At 47.9% G+C, this 16,727-nt stretch overlaps 1 protein-coding gene and 1 long non-coding RNA gene across 2 annotated transcripts in view; both read left to right on the forward strand.

The window, feature by feature from the left end:
* The window catches only part of ZZEF1 (zinc finger ZZ-type and EF-hand domain containing 1), a 1,733,356-nt gene that overhangs the window by 552,861 nt on the left and 1,163,768 nt on the right, over window positions 1-16,727 (forward strand). The gene's annotated exons all lie outside the window — the stretch shown is intronic.
* On the forward strand, window positions 4,532-8,560 carry LOC147729890 (uncharacterized). The gene is made up of 2 exons (XR_015308353.1): window positions 4,532-5,490; window positions 8,171-8,560. It is a non-coding gene; the product is annotated as an uncharacterized LOC147729890 (long non-coding RNA).

Raw genomic sequence — 16,727 nt, forward strand, 5'->3', positions numbered from 1 at the left:
CTGAGACCCTGAGTCCTCTACGTTCATAAGGGAGAGTTAGTGTATACCAGCAGATCGTGGTCGGTCTCCCGCCCAGACCAGGTGCAAGAGAATGTCATGCAGGTTGCGGTAAAAGGTCTGTGGCAGAGGAATAGGAATGTTGGTAAATGGATACAAAAAACATTGCAATACCACCATTTTAATAATGACCTCTTGTCCCGCCATTTAAAGGGGTGACCTTATCCATCTGGCCACTTGTTCTGTGAGGGCTTCCACTGCCGGGCCATAGTTGCTCTGGAGGATCTGATCCCTATTTCTGTGCAGGTGGATATCCAGGTATTTGGTCCCATTGTTGGCCCATCTAAGGGGGTGGTCCACTGACAGTTGCTCAGCAGCATCTATTAGCGGAAAAAGCTCTGACTCAGCCCAGTTAATGCTGAGAGGTTTCCTATTCTAGCTATCTCCTGCATAAGCGGGAGTAAGATGTCCTGCAGGTGCCTAATAAATAGCAGGATATAATCTGCTTATAGCAATAGTAGTAGTGGATCATGTGTGAGTTGTAGCCCGCGGTGGGAGTGCCTGTCTTGCATCACCCCAACCAGCGGGTCCATCGCAATTATAAAGATGAGAGGGGACAGTGGGCATCCTTGCCTGGTGCCCTATAGCACAGGGATTGTATCTGTAAGTGTGCCGTTTATCTGGAGACGGGCTGTAGGCATAGTGTATAGGAGCATGATTAGTGTAAGGAATGGGAGGGAATTCCCAAAATTTGCAAGGACAGTTCTCAAGAATGACCACTCAAGTGAATCAAATGCCTTCTCAGCATCTAGAAGGGCCACAGCAGCTGATGTATCTGGGGCATCGCAAATATGGTTCGGAGATTGACGGAAGTTGAGCAGTGCGGGACGAATCCTGACTGGGCTGGTGAGATAATCTGTTCATCAATAGGGCTTGTTTAGTGGCAATTACTTTAACTAGTATCTTGTTAACAAAGTTTAGCAGGTATGGTGGATGGTAGGAGGCGCATCTATTGGGATCTTTGCCTGGCTTTCACAATATAGTCAGGACTGCCCCCACAGTGTGTGTGGTAGCTCACCAATAGTTAGTGACGCATTGTAGAGGGTGAGGTGTTGCCGGTCAGATGTTGCTTAAACGCTTTTTGGAAAGCTCCAGTTAGGCCTTCTAAGCCCGCCGCCTTGGACCCGTCCAGTGGTGTAATGGCCTGCGTCACCTCCTCCGGCCTTAGAGGTTCACTAAGAAACTCCTGCTGACTATTCGACAGCCAAACCATTGCAATGTCTTCGAGATATGTAGTGATCTCTGATGGAATGTCTTTGGCATTGTAGGTGTATAATTCCAGATAGTACTTTTGGAATTTGTGCAGGATGTTTACACTTCCTGGAATGATGGACCCTGAATCGAAGCATAGCCCAGCAATGTAGTTTAGCTCTCTGTTCGGGCGTGGTAGGTGCTCCAGGGTACGGCCTATTCATTCCTCTTCCCATAGGGGCGGGCTCTGGCATGCTTGCCCAAGTACGTTATCTCTCTCCGCTAAAGCGTTGAATTCTGCCAGAATTGTCGATTGTTGGTGTAATTGTCTCATTTCCTCTTCTACAGTCGCCCGGTCTAAGTCACATAGTTCATTTTTGGTTTGTTTTAGTTGGGTGCGAATGTCGCGGAGTATGCCCGCATGTTTGGGGATGCACACTCCAGGAATATATGCCTTAAAGGCCTCACATAGGGTGGCCTGAGTGGACACTGTTCCTGTATTCTGTGTAAAATACTCGATGATGGAGGTTAGCAATTCACTATGGAATACGGTATCCGGTACGGTCTCTACTTGGAACCTCCAGCTGTAAGTAGCGGGGCAGCTATATGAAATTGTTTATTGGAGCAAGACTGGGCTGTGGTCGAACAGTGTACGAGGGAGGCCCGTAATATCGATAATGAACTGGTGAACATTGGTCGATAGGAACCAATAGTCCAGTCCAAACGGGTGCACCACGCTTGTAGTAGAGAATATGAATCAGTAATTTGTTGAAAGATTTCCCTTCTCCCAAGGTTTGTCAGTCGGTTGTATACTAGTTGTGTCTTTCTGTAGACAATGTGGCATGTTAAGGTCGCCTCCCAGTATCAAGTGGTTAACCTTGAGGCCGTCAAGGCGGGTGTACAGATACTGAAAGAAGTCGGGGTCATCGATATTGGACGCATACATGTTGACTAATAGGATTTTTTATCCGTCAGTGTGCCTTGTAGGAGCTGATATAGGCTATTCGGGTCTGAGTAGTGGAGCTGTGGAATAAACAGGATGCTTTTATGGATCGATATGCATGTGCCTCGGGAATATGAACTATAACAGGAGAAGTACCTGTGGCATCCCCATTGTTTGGCAAATGCTGGGTCAGTGTGAGGGGATAGGTGGGTCTCTTGTAGAAGGGCAATTTTGATGTCATGCCTATTTAATTAGAAGAATACTTGTTTTCCCTTCCTGCAGGATGTTAATGCTGTGAATATTCCATGATATGATGGAGAATTCTATTTTCCTAGCCATGGCATGGGCTGTTCATATCTGAGGATGCAAGAGGACCGTGTGTCGGGAGTGATATGACTGCGTAAAATCAGAGACATGTGCTCTGGCGTAAGACAACAAAAGATTATCAAACTTTTTACAAAATTAAAGAATTCCCATTGAACCCAACCCCCTCTCACACTGGTCATCCCGTGATTCCCATATCAACTAAGAACACAAAATAGAGAATGAGAGAATATTCCAATACAAAACATTTGGCATTCACCAAAGGGGGGCGCATCAGCAACTCTACCCCAGCAGTCCACCTGGAGTTAGGTTAATGATGTAATATGAGAACAACCGCTATTAGTTATGCGGTGCAATTTTTGAGTTGTTGGTGCTGTCATCATGTAGCGGGGCCCTTGGCTATCCTGTAGAGGAAAGGTCTACGAACACTCCGGGGTTTCAGGATGCGGCGTCATGTGTTGCAGGGTGCAAGTGATTTAAATGTTCTGGCCTCGAATGTGCAGGTGAGGATTGTCGATGTGGAGGGGACCCAGTATGGATTGTCTTACAGAAGGCAGCCACCTCTGCAGGGGTGTCCATGATTTTAGTGCATCCTTTATATTCCACCGCAGGTGCACCAGGGGTATAGCATGACGTATCTGATGCCATGCTTACGGAGCATGTTTTTCATGTCGCTAAATTTCCGTTTGGCCTCCTGTACCATAGGCGTAAAGTTGGGGAATAGCGAGATGTTGACGCCTTCATGTCTGAGGGGGCCTTTCTCACGTGCCAACCTCAGTGTAGTGTTGCGGTCTCTATAATTAAGGAGATATGCTATTATATACCGTGGTGGTGCACCCTCTGGGGGTCGAGGACCAAGTGATTGATGTGCCTGTTCCATTGCCAATGTAGCGGAGAATCTGGGTTCAAACAAGTTTGCTAATAGTTGCTCGACAAAATCCTCTGGGTGTCCCATGTTCGTGATCTCAGCTATTCCTGAAATGTGTATGTTAGTGCGTCGTGACCTAACTTTGAGGTCGGAGACCCTATTCTCCGCTCCCTGAAGGCGGGCCCCATGCCTTTCTAGCCACTCACCCAGTCTGTCAATGTGGCCCACAAGTGTGTCAAATCGGGCATCCATTGCGCTGAAGCCCACCTTGAGTTCTGCCATTATGGTTGCCATATTGCTGGTAGCAGTGGCGTTGAGGCCTCTATCTGTTGGGTCATCGGTGTCAAAATGGGAGCTACGGCCCTCTGCAGGTTTCGTGCAGTCAAGCGTAAGCCTCTGTTCTTTGGGGTCTAATCGGCCCATGTTGGGGGTTCTGCCACACACTGCCATCAGGTCAGGGGTGTGCGGTAGCCTGGAGCGTGTTTATCGCGTCTCTGGATAGTGCTTTGCCTTCTGGACCTGGGTTATGTGTGCCCGCAAGCAGCAGAAGCAGGGCGCATGTGGAGGTGGGAAGCTCCCGATCCCGGCCTATGTACCTGTTAGCGACAAGGGCAGCAGGATTTCTCCTCCTGTGCCGTGTTTTCAGGAAGGGGAGTAGATCACGCCGGTGAGCCACAGGGTGTTCCTGAAGTGGTGCAGCTGTACTAGATCCTCCCCATGGTGCTCGCCTCTCACCCCACCATTTATTCCGTCTGTCCTCCCAGAGATGTGCTGACGGGCCGGTGTTCACATAGTACACTGAAGAGGGTTAACGCATGAACATTGCATTCACTGCTTCAGGTCCTGAACCACCGGGAGGCCTCTCTCCAGGTCCTGCTGGGTCAGCGCAGCAAGGCTCCCAGTGATCTGCAATCTCCTATCCCGGCGTCCGCAGGCCCAACAGGTGCCTGAGTCCACCTCCTCCTGTGAATCGTCCCGGAGGCCGCTGTCTTCCTCAACAGGGTGGGCTCCGGCCAGCACCGCACTCTGGCCGACTCAGCAGGACCGCAGACCCCTCGGCTGGATTTCAGAGGTTAAGAGGGGGTGGGAAGCCAATGCGCACACCAATGGGACCCGGCGGTCCCGGCCTGTCGCAGCGGGGCCTCTGAGGCACTATCTGCAGTGCTTCTCTCCGCCACCTTAACAACGTCTTCCTTGCCCACTGATCAGTAGTGACACGGCCCCTGCAGTAGTTTGTACCAGATTCGGACCACGGGTGCCAGAGCCTCACAAGAGTGCGGCCAACTTTGTGGCGGTCGCGGTTATGCCCCCCTCGTCAACTCATAACATCACATTTTTGGACTGTACATACTATATCAGTATGACTATATGTTTGGACAACATAAATGTATCAAATGTCAAACCTGTGTGAGACTGAATCCACACACATCAAGATATTTTGGCCTTACTCCTGGCTAGTTCTAAACCCTACAAGGTACTGGATGGTATGTGCAACCTCAGGACATGACAACTCTGACTTTCCAAGAAAATCATGGAAACTGATCAGTCCCTTTGGTTAGTTAGTCATGCATTTCCAAAGGGAAACACAAGAATTACTCGAATTGGTATTTCAAACATTTATTGATGCAATAAGAATCTTGTGTAAAATATGTGCGCTGCGATGATTAATAGAAGGAAACAAAACAGAGTAATCCCCATTATGAGAATTGTAAAGAAGATAAACAGTTCAACAATTGTGCTGTTATATTGAATAAATGCATTCACATATAATCACATTTATACTATTACCTAGCGCTTCCTAACCTAGTGGGTTTAGGTGGTACGAATCTGCCAGTACAACTTAGGGTGATCTAACTCCCCAGTTAACTATGTGTTTGTTTAATTTTGAAGCCCATTCTTGTGCAGAGCAGGCCATTATCCTTCTCAGGAAAGTAAACCGGATTCACTGTGCTGGAATTCCGGCATTGGCTGACCGCAGCAGTGACAATGAAAGTCTCCTCTGTCTAACAAAGGGTTGGTGTTGTTTATATAATACACTTCACCCATGTTACCATGCTGGAGTTCAAGTCAGGCCATCCGTATTCTACCCTTGCAGGGCTGCTGCTGAGTGGACAACAATAGTTACAACAAGGGGTGGTGAGGGACAGAGTCTCTGAATTAAGCAGAAAGCTCTCACCCAGTCAAGAGATCAGGGCTAGATCCAACACCGTTTTTTAGCTCACTGCACCATCCCAGTTTCAGAACCTGGCTGTATGCAAATTAGTCTGTTCCTGTCCCAGTGCATGATGGGAACAGGGCAAACCAAACTACAAAAGCCAATTCTTACACTGGGAAGGAAACAAGCTCCCGGGGACCGGTTTCTGGCATTACAGCCGTCTTCGGCCCGGTTTGCTTGAATCCTGATGGTGCAATGAGCAAGGGTCTCACATCTGAGAATACCCTTCCACGCTTAGGGTGGACAAAAATAGTTACAACAAGGGGTGGTGAGGGACAGAGTCTCTGAATTAAGCAGAAAGCTCTCACCCAGTCAAGAGATCAGGGCTAGATCCAACACCGTTTTTTAGCTCACTGCACCATCCCAGTTTCAGAACCTGGCTGTATGCAAATTAGTCTGTTCCTGTCCCAGTGCATGATGGGAACAGGGCAAACCAAACTACAAAAGCCAATTCTTACACTGGGAAGGAAACAAGCTCCCGGGGACCGGTTTCTGGCATTACAGCCGTCTTCGGCCCGGTTTGCTTGAATCCTGATGGTGCAATGAGCAAGGGTCTCACATCTGAGAATACCCTTCCACGCTTAGGGTGGACAAAAATAGTTACAACAAGGGGTGGTGAGGGACAGAGTCTCTGAATTAAGCAGAAAGCTCTCACCCAGTCAAGAGATCAGGGCTAGATCCAACACCGTTTTTTAGCTCACTGCACCATCCCAGTTTCAGAACCTGGCTGTATGCAAATTAGTCTGTTCCTGTCCCAGTGCATGATGGGAACAGGGCAAACCAAACTACAAAAGCCAATTCTTACACTGGGAAGGAAACAAGCTCCCGGGGACCGGTTTCTGGCATTACAGCCGTCTTCGGCCTGGTTTGCTTGAATCCTGATGGTGCAATGAGCAAGGGTCTCACATCTGAGAATACCCTTCCACGCTTAGGGTGGACAAAAATAGTTACAACAAGGGGTGGTGAGGGACAGAGTCTCTGAATTAAGCAGAAAGCTCTCACCCAGTCAAGAGATCAGGGCTAGATCCAACACCGTTTTTTAGCTCACTGCACCATCCCAGTTTCAGAACCTGGCTGTATGCAAATTAGTCTGTTCCTGTCCCAGTGCATGATGGGAACAGGGCAAACCAAACTACAAAAGCCAATTCTTACACTGGGAAGGAAACAAGCTCCCGGGGACCGGTTTCTGGCATTACAGCCGTCTTCGGCCCGGTTTGCTTGAATCCTGATGGTGCAATGAGCAAGGGTCTCACATCTGAGAATACCCTTCCACGCTTAGGGTGGACAAAAATAGTTACAACAAGGGGTGGTGAGGGACAGAGTCTCTGAATTAAGCAGAAAGCTCTCACCCAGTCAAGAGATCAGGGCTAGATCCAACACCGTTTTTTAGCTCACTGCACCATCCCAGTTTCAGAACCTGGCTGTATGCAAATTAGTCTGTTCCTGTCCCAGTGCATGATGGGAACAGGGCAAACCAAACTACAAAAGCCAATTCTTACACTGGGAAGGAAACAAGCTCCCGGGGACCGGTTTCTGGCATTACAGCCGTCTTCGGCCCGGTTTGCTTGAATCCTGATGGTGCAATGAGCAAGGGTCTCACATCTGAGAATACCCTTCCACGCTTAGGGTGGACAAAAATAGTTACAACAAGGGGTGGTGAGGGACAGAGTCTCTGAATTAAGCAGAAAGCTCTCACCCAGTCAAGAGATCAGGGCTAGATCCAACACCGTTTTTTAGCTCACTGCACCATCCCAGTTTCAGAACCTGGCTGTATGCAAATTAGTCTGTTCCTGTCCCAGTGCATGATGGGAACAGGGCAAACCAAACTACAAAAGCCAATTCTTACACTGGGAAGGAAACAAGCTCCCGGGGACCGGTTTCTGGCATTACAGCCGTCTTCGGCCCGGTTTGCTTGAATCCTGATGGTGCAATGAGCAAGGGTCTCACATCTGAGAATACCCTTCCACGCTTAGGGTGGACAAAAATAGTTACAACAAGGGGTGGTGAGGGACAGAGTCTCTGAATTAAGCAGAAAGCTCTCACCCAGTCAAGAGATCAGGGCTAGATCCAACACCGTTTTTTAGCTCACTGCACCATCCCAGTTTCAGAACCTGGCTGTATGCAAATTAGTCTGTTCCTGTCCCAGTGCATGATGGGAACAGGGCAAACCAAACTACAAAAGCCAATTCTTACACTGGGAAGGAAACAAGCTCCCGGGGACCGGTTTCTGGCATTACAGCCGTCTTCGGCCCGGTTTGCTTGAATCCTGATGGTGCAATGAGCAAGGGTCTCACATCTGAGAATACCCTTCCACGCTTAGGGTGGACAAAAATAGTTACAACAAGGGGTGGTGAGGGACAGAGTCTCTGAATTAAGCAGAAAGCTCTCACCCAGTCAAGAGATCAGGGCTAGATCCAACACAGTTTTTTAGCTCACTGCACCATCCCAGTTTCAGAACCTGGCTGTATGCAAATTAGTCTGTTCCTGTCCCAGTGCATGATGGGAACAGGGCAAACCAAACTACAAAAGCCAATTCTTACACTGGGAAGGAAACAAGATCCCGGCTCCTGAGTGGACAACAACACACATCATCATTTGAAGCAGTGAATTTAAGCCTGGTACAGACTCTTCAAGGCCCTGATAATATGCCTATGTAGAAGTGTAAATGTAAGCAACTCCTTTTCAGAGAATATTATTTCATAAGGGCGCCCAAGCAAAATGTTTGACAAGAGTCCACATTGAAGAACAATGTCAACTTAAAAATGAACATGTAAAATGGTGGTTTCCCCGTCCGAGGCCTATATAACCACATAATAGTGACATGCAAGTCCAGCTTGGGCCCATATTTAGATACAAATGTTAATTGCGATACATACACCAATAACAGACAATACTTCTATATGAGAAAGGGAAAAAAAGAAAGAGGTGTTAAATAATAAGCTATAGAAGGAAAAAGGAAAAAGAAGGCCAAAGAAATAAGAAGGGAGGGAAGACAGAACTACGAAGCACAGAAGAGAGTAGGTCAGGTGAAGCCCAAGTATAGTATTGCGAAGGATAAAGGGAGGCGGGTGCAATGATGGTGATGAGGAAGAATCAAGAGTCAAAGGGAATTGGTGGCGGAGGGACATCCTGCAGAAAGAGGGATCATGTGAGAAGAAAAATATCTGCCTTGTCAATTAAATTGTAAATTACCTTTTCATAAGACGCAAGCCATTCCTCACTCAATGGTAAGTGTGGAGAACTCCGGTGTCACAGAATACAGATCTTGACAGCTGTAGGGCAGTGACGAGCAAGCGACGTGCATGGGGGGCCAGCCTGGAAAGGTCAGATGTAAATTGATACTTGTATAGCGCACTACTCAGCGCACTACTCAGATAAGTCATGGAGGAGAACTAGGGGGTCCGGAAGTCCTTAGATTACCGTAGTGTAGACCCCACTGTAGTCCAGAAGAGCTGATTGGCAGACAATCCAGTAAGATATGAACAATATCACAGGGCGCTTGATCGCATCGCCAGCTGGCACAGTGAGAAAGCAACCCTGCAACCTGAAGCCATGCCGGGGTGCAGTGCTAGCCCTGAAGGATCTTAAAAAGACTGATCTTCATCCGTGCCTCACGGATTTCCCGTTCCAGGGCCTCCAAACTGAGAGTCCCCCAAGATGGCAGCACCGTGAGGAAGACACAGGAGCCCCGAGACGAGGTGGCCCACAGAGCCATGGGCCGGAGAAGAAGAGGCAGAGCAGAGGCAGCTGTGAGCAGAGGCTTGCGTGCGTTTGCCGCCCCACCTGGAGCGGTGCATCGGGCCGCTCCACAACGCCGGAGAAGAGGGGCAAATACTGCTCCAAAATGGCAGCTTGTGATGGGACGGAGAGACGCTCGCATCCTAAGCTGCACCATTAGGTGCAGGTGCCTTCCACCCCTCCCCCGCCTAGGTGCGGCGGGACTGTCAAAGGGAACTGTACAGGGAAACTCCAGCAGAAGACCAGGCACATCCCTGGAGGCATAGCAAGCTCCCCAGCGGCCACGCTCCTGAACTTTGGTAGGGCTGCATGGGGCGGATCTGGCGGCAGCTGGGGCCCAGACCGGCCCAGTCCCCCCGGGGCCAAGCAGGGGAGTGACCATAGCCAAATATCGGGCCTGAGAAGGGAGAAACGCTGTGTGAACTGGAGCTGCAAGATGGAGAGACAGCACAGTGGTGAGTTCAGTGTAGAAGATGGAGGCCGCGGACCATGCAGCCACAAGAGGAGCTCCCCACACGGATTAAGTCGCACACTGTGCCAACAGTGATGCACGCCACCTGGGCCTCCGGCATGTCAAATTTATGAGCCGACAAGGGTAGCTGACAGAGGGTAATAGTAAAGAGTGTGCACCCATCTTAGAGTGGAGGACCCTGATCTCAAGACGCAAACAAACAGGAACATAAAATAATACAGAGGTGGAGGGAACAATGGGGAAAGTTCCAAAGAAGTGGGACAAAGACGGAGCCTCTGCTGAAAGAACGACAGAGTAGAGCGAGGATCCTAAATCCTGAGCAAAGTGCACCAAGGATCCGATGCTACAGGATATATTACAGGTCATAACTTCCTCCAGTGACCAATTAGAAGCCAAAATAGACTCCATAGGGCTGGATCTGAGCATACTCAGAGATCACAGACAGCTGACAGTGCCGTCAAACGAGCACCAACTGGCAGAACTCTCTCCAGACATAGCAGCTTTGAAAAAACAGTTGGCTACCCTCAAAACAATAGTGCACATGCTTTAATGGCGATCTGAGGATGCAGAAAACAGATCTCGTAGAAATAACAATCAAGTAGTGGGGCTACCTGAGAAAGTAGAAGGCACCAGCGTGGTGCATTACCTGGAGAACTGGATACGTCCAGGAGTAGCACAGGAAGGCCTATCAGAGTCAAAAGGTGCAGAAAAAAGGGGATAACAAGGTGAATAATGCATCAGTAAGACTCTTCCCGGATTTCTCGAGGAAAGTACAGAGGCAATGAGGCTCCTTCCAAAGCGTGAAGTAAAAACTCCTCCACCTGAACTATAAATATATAAATCTCTACCTGGCCCAATTGCGAGTGACCACGCCAGAAGGAGCTGAATTCTTCCATACCCCCTCAAGAGGCCTGGGAATGCCTGGAGGCCCAAGAGGGAACAGGACGGACGCGCAAGGCACCCCAGCGAAGAAGACGCAGCAGAACTGAGAAAGATGCATTGTTCCCCATGCAGGAAGAGTCCTGAATAGAAAGACAAATGGTGATGAAGGTGGTAGCGTTGATAAGCGGGAAGGAGAAGGGAACCCACAATCTGAAGACAGCAATGTGACGATGGAGACAGATTTCAAACAGGGCTTCTGGGAGTCGGAAGCCCGGAGCACATCACTCCCAGATTTGACGCCAGAGACTGCTGATTACATTAGTTGAAAAGAGATACTGGGGGACATTCGATTCGGCTGGATCAGAGACAAGATATTTGGGTTGCTATGGGAGGGGGACCGGCGAAGCAATAGACCAACCCCCTTGATTACACAATCTGCAAGCAACCACTTGGAGGACTAAGTTAGCAGTTTGGATGGGAGGTGTTTTCCTACTTGTCCTGCGGCATGGGTGTTGGGGCAATTGTTCACAGTTTATACAAAGGGAGGGACTTGAGTTGCACCGCTTACAGAACCCGCAGCAGCACAGATTGAGTTGGGGGCGAGTTGAGGGGAGGGAGGCAGGGGGGAAGACGGAGAGGCCTACCCCTCACTCCTACTATGGCACCTAATGGCAGGCACACAACCATACAAATACATGACTTGGAACATTCGAGGGATGCACACTATGGCAAAGAGATATAAAGTATTCTCCTACCTCCGAAAGCGGGGTGTCAAAATAGCCTTCCTTCAAGAGACACACCTCATGCAGAAAGAGGGTATAGCGCGGCAAAGGCGCTGGAGGGGACAGGCCTACTTTACCAAGTACTCGGTTTACGTGTGGGGGGGCTATGATCCAGGTGGGGGTCCACTTCTAACTCAGACACCCTATTAGACCCAGAGGGGTGCTTCATGACCATACGAGGACGCCTGGAAAGTCGTGACTTGAGCATTGAGTGTATATGTCCCAACACTGACCAACCTGAGTTTTTTGACCAACTAAATCACCTCCTGGCCCCTTATTTGACTGGTGTTACGATTGTGAGGGGAGACTTTAACAGCCAGGGTGATGTCCATCTGGATAGGTGCCACCTTCCACTAAGGAACTTCTTGACGGTGTGTGCGTCATAGGCATTTAATAACTGGCGACATTGATGGGTACTGCTAGACTCCTGGATAACCCTACACCTTGGGGATAGGAATTACTCTGACTACTCAGCAGTACAGAAACTGCACACGAGACTAGACACACTACTGTGCACTGCAGATGTACAGAGCTTAATGCACACTGCTGGACACTCATGCACACTGGGAATACAAGATTTTAAGTAAAATACTGGCAACCCGGCTGCTACCACACATGGCAGCGCTGGTCCACTCCGACCAGGCAGGATTTATACCAGGGCAGAACACAGCCATAAACATAGGCAGACCCCTAACCGTCATGGACGCAGAGGACTAGGTTAGACCTGAAGCAGTGGTTTATGTGGTGGACATCAAGAAGGCCTTTGATAGGCTCAAATGGCACTTCTGTACGAATTGATGACTGTGATGGGCTGGGTGGCGCATTCTTGACATGGGTAACTTTGCTCTACACAAGCCCATCGGCCAGAGTGCGTACGGGAAGTCTTATCGCCTCCAGACAATGGAACGTGGAATGAGGCAGGGATGCCCCTATCTGCACTGCTATTTGCTCTTGCTATGGAGCCACTATCTTGTAGAGCGAGAAAGGGGCAGGATTACAGAGATTACAGAGGCCTAATGATAAGAGAGACGCAGCACCGCATAGCCTTATATGCGGACGACCTACTGCTATTCCTCCGAGACACGACAGCAGATCTTGAAGGAGCGCAGTCCATGTTGGAGCAATTTGGTAGATTATCTGACCTGAAGGTCAACAGACAGAAATCAAAGTTGTTTACCATGGTGCCTAAAAGACCCCCACCTTTAGACTTGGACGGCCCCCAATGGGAACCCAGCTGTCTGACATATCTAGGGGTGAGAGTATATCATGGCCCTGCTGAACTTTTAGAGGGCAATATGATTAGGACTATACCCTTGATTCTATTCTCTGTGGACTTCTGGAAGTCGTTACCGATGTTAGTCGCTGGGCGAGTAGCCATACTGAATATGGTGGCACTACCATGAATGTTATACTTCTTTGGAACACTTCCGGTGTGGGTCCCCCGAGCGATATTTAGGGACTTAAATTAAACGATCACCTCCTTCCTATAGGGATCAGATTGCGGCCGGTTGCACTTGCCACGCTACAGCACAGGGGCATCTTGCAGTCCAAGACTTCGAGGCATACCATATAGCAGCGCAACTGAGCTGGTTGATCAAGTGGCTTGCAGCTGAAAGGAACCCAGACAGAGCACAGTGCATGTTTGCGCTGTCGGCTCAGACACTAGTGAATGTATTACTAAAGGTGCAAAGGAGCATGGTGGGGAAAACAACTGAAGTTAAGGTGGTGACGAGTTGCTGGGTAAGATATTTGAGGCGAGTGGGCAGTAGATTGCCCAATTCTCCTGACCTGCCTTTGGGCCTGCTCCTCTATCTCCCAAAGGGGGGACACTGGGCGGGACTAGATGCCTGGAAAGAAGCATGGCTGAGAGTGGTGGGATATCCCTACCAGAAGTCTGAGCAGCTCCCTTTCGGAGAACTACAGGCTCATAAAGAAAAGGAAGGTGCATCAGAATGAAGTCAGTGCGCTTCAAATGTATTCCAAAATATATATCCTTTATTGTAGTTTCAGTTTAAAATTGGACATAAGCCAACGTGTTTCGTTCTGAATGGAACTTCGTCAGGGCTGAAAAAGTACACAAATAAAACCAAACTAAATTACACATAATACATAAAACAACAAATCAAAATTACAAACAAATATAGAATATATATGTAACATTAAGCACATACCTTATTGACATTTATAGAAAGGCACAGCGATCAAAACATCTGACATCTGACATAGATATATGTATCCGCACAGAAATATCTTAAACAATAAAGAAAGGGCACAACGTATATATACACACACACATAAATTTATATATGCTGCTATGAGTCATATGTTTACATACAGCGCTGATTTGCACACAATATGAATAGATGCAATATGAAGATGTTTACAACACTGCTCATTTTGCACAAACAACTTTTAAAATTATTTTTTATTGCGTCTAATCAGATATTGATTTTAAATGATGCACTATGCACTTTATTATGCATTTTTGCACTGCAATATCAATTTGTATGCTGGGGCTTTGACTGTAAATAATTGGTATTATGCAATATAGGCATTTTATGCATTTATTTCTTTTTTATTATTTTCCATGAATTACACCTTTTAACAATGTCGCACTATTTTTGGATTTTAACCATGAATTGCACTCTATTTCCGAATTTTTCTTAAATGTGTAAATGTTTGGAAAACAGACTACGATATGCAGTATTGGTAGTTTGTCCTCTCTTTCCATAATCACGTGGTACTAAGCAAAAAAACGGGAGAAAAAAATGCATTTTCACTGTTAAGCATTGAGTATTTAAATGTGGCCATTTCCAACACTGACTGTCTGTGAGCAAGGGCGGATGCCCGAAACGCGTCAGATTGTTTGGTTCAGCTCCTAAATAAACTTGTGCCTGAAGTAAGCTACATCGGATCTGCGTGATTTCCTGGGTCGCTGCGGTTGAAGCCTGGGAGGTTACACTTGCTGGATATATATATATATATATATATATATATATATATAACGGCAGTGACTAAAAACGAAAGTCTATCAAACACAAACCTAATTCATAAAGCCCAATTTAAGTATACAAAACAACATTTATTATCATCCCAATTTTAGAAAAACACATGTGTAGACTTTAGGAAAAAAACACAATAACCTATTAATAAGCTGGAAAAATTAATTTCTCATGTAGTATACACCTAGTAAACCATCAGTGTGCCATAAACTCAGTAAAAAAGGTGCAATACATCCTCTAGTCTCAAAGCTTACGTTTTGCACCCTTCAAGAGGGGAAGAGACCATAGAGCAAAATTATAAGAAAAATTGTAAGAAAAGTGTACCAAGAAACAGCACAAAGACGGTGAAGTAGAGAAGGGAAAAGAGGGTGTGTGTGTGTGTGTATATATATATATATATATATATATATATATATATATATCCAAAACAATCCACTCCGTGAGGAACAGAGAGAGGCCACACAGGGGATATCTTTGGAACACCTTTATTGAATGCCAGCGTGTGCATAATGCATTTCGGCCCAACGGACTTCCTCAGATGCTGCTGTTTAGGCTGCCTGTGATTCCACCCGCACATTCAAATGTCCAGAAGCCCTGCCATTGAAGGTAATCCGCTGACCTTTGGGTCACATGGGTCAGACTTCACTGCAGCTCTCTCACAACTGCAGCGCCCAGAATGCATCAAACCGGGTAAGTGTGAATCGGCAGAAGCTGAATAATTCAAGCCCCCTCAGTAGGTGGATTTGATGACTGGAAATGTGCGCAGTGTCCAATATCGAATTGTAGCCCTCATTCCTCGCTGGTCTTCCTCCGGTCCCCATCGATGTTACAAACTCGTGGCATATATATAATATAATATATATATATATATATCTATCTATACTATCTATATCTATACTACTATTATAAAGAGAGAACTGTGTCCTTTGAGCCAGGTAAACTCGAAAAGTACACCACCAATCGCAACACCCAATACAGCGTTGGAAAGGGGAGGTCCTGTAGATGGACATAGGCTATAAAATAAATAAAAATAAACGTTAATTAAAAAATAAACAATAAAAAAAGTAGTCCCTAAGAAGTAGCGCCGGCCGTGTGCGCTAACAACGTGGACGTGCGTGCTGACATCATCTAGCGCGGGGAGGAGCGGCGGACAGCAGCGGTGAAGTCGGGCTGAGATACATGAAGCGCGGGGAGGAGCGGAACATGTGCGGCTCAGAGAAGCGATGGGAGGAGGCGGAACGAGGAGCGGTGAAGTCGGGCTGATGGGAGGAGGCGGAACGAGGAGCGGTGAAGTCGGGCTGATGGGAGGAGGCGGAACGAGGAGCGGTGAAGTCGGGCTGATGTGAGGAGGCGGAACGAGGAGCGGTGAAGTCGGGCTGAGGTAGGTGAAGCGCGGGAGCGCTTGGTGGAGGTGGAACGTGTGCGGCTCAGTGAAGTGCTGGGAGGAGGCGAACGTGTGCGGCTGAGTGAAGCGCGGGGAGGAGTGTAAATGTTGTGGTGGGCGGGGGCCGGGGCGGGAGTGCACGCAAGCCTGAAATGCTGCCCCCAGCCCCGGGCAACGCAGGGGCGGGCTGCTAGTATATAATAAAGAGAGAGCCCAAACCTTTGAGGCGGGTAATCTCAGGAACCACAGCACCAATCATAACACCCAATACAGCATTGGAAAGGGCAGTTGCAGCAGAAGGACATAGGCTATGCAGACGCCCACAATATACATTTAAAAGGTAAAAGAACTGTGCCAGCAAAGTAGTCCCTTGTGGGCGTGTCTGCGTTGTGCTGTGGGCGTATGCTGTGAGCGTGACAAACGCTGGGGGCGTGTGGTACGTTCCGCCCTTCATGCCATGTTTTATATCTGCTCCCTTTAAATACCCCCGCACCCCATTATCATAGCCCACCCTTACTCCTTAAAATACCCCAACACCCTTAAACACTAACCCATCTTAACCCTATAAATATACCCTGTACCCTAAAAATACTCCTGTACCCCAAAACCCAAACATAGCCCTGAATCCTATAAATACCCCTGTACCTCAAAACCCAAACCTAGCCCTGAACCCTAAAAATACCACTGTACCCCAAAACCCAAACCTACCCCTGAACACTAAAATACCCCTGTACCCCAAAACCCAAACCTAACCCTGAACCCTAAAAATAACCCAGTACCGCAAAACCCAAACCTACCCCTGAACCCTAAAAATAACCCTGTACCGCAAAACCCAAACCTACCCCTGAACCCTAAAATACCCCTGTACC

Source organism: Lissotriton vulgaris, chromosome 2_1, assembly GCF_964263255.1.
Source record: "Lissotriton vulgaris chromosome 2_1, aLisVul1.2, whole genome shotgun sequence".
Classification (NCBI taxonomy): domain Eukaryota; kingdom Metazoa; phylum Chordata; class Amphibia; order Caudata; family Salamandridae; genus Lissotriton; species Lissotriton vulgaris.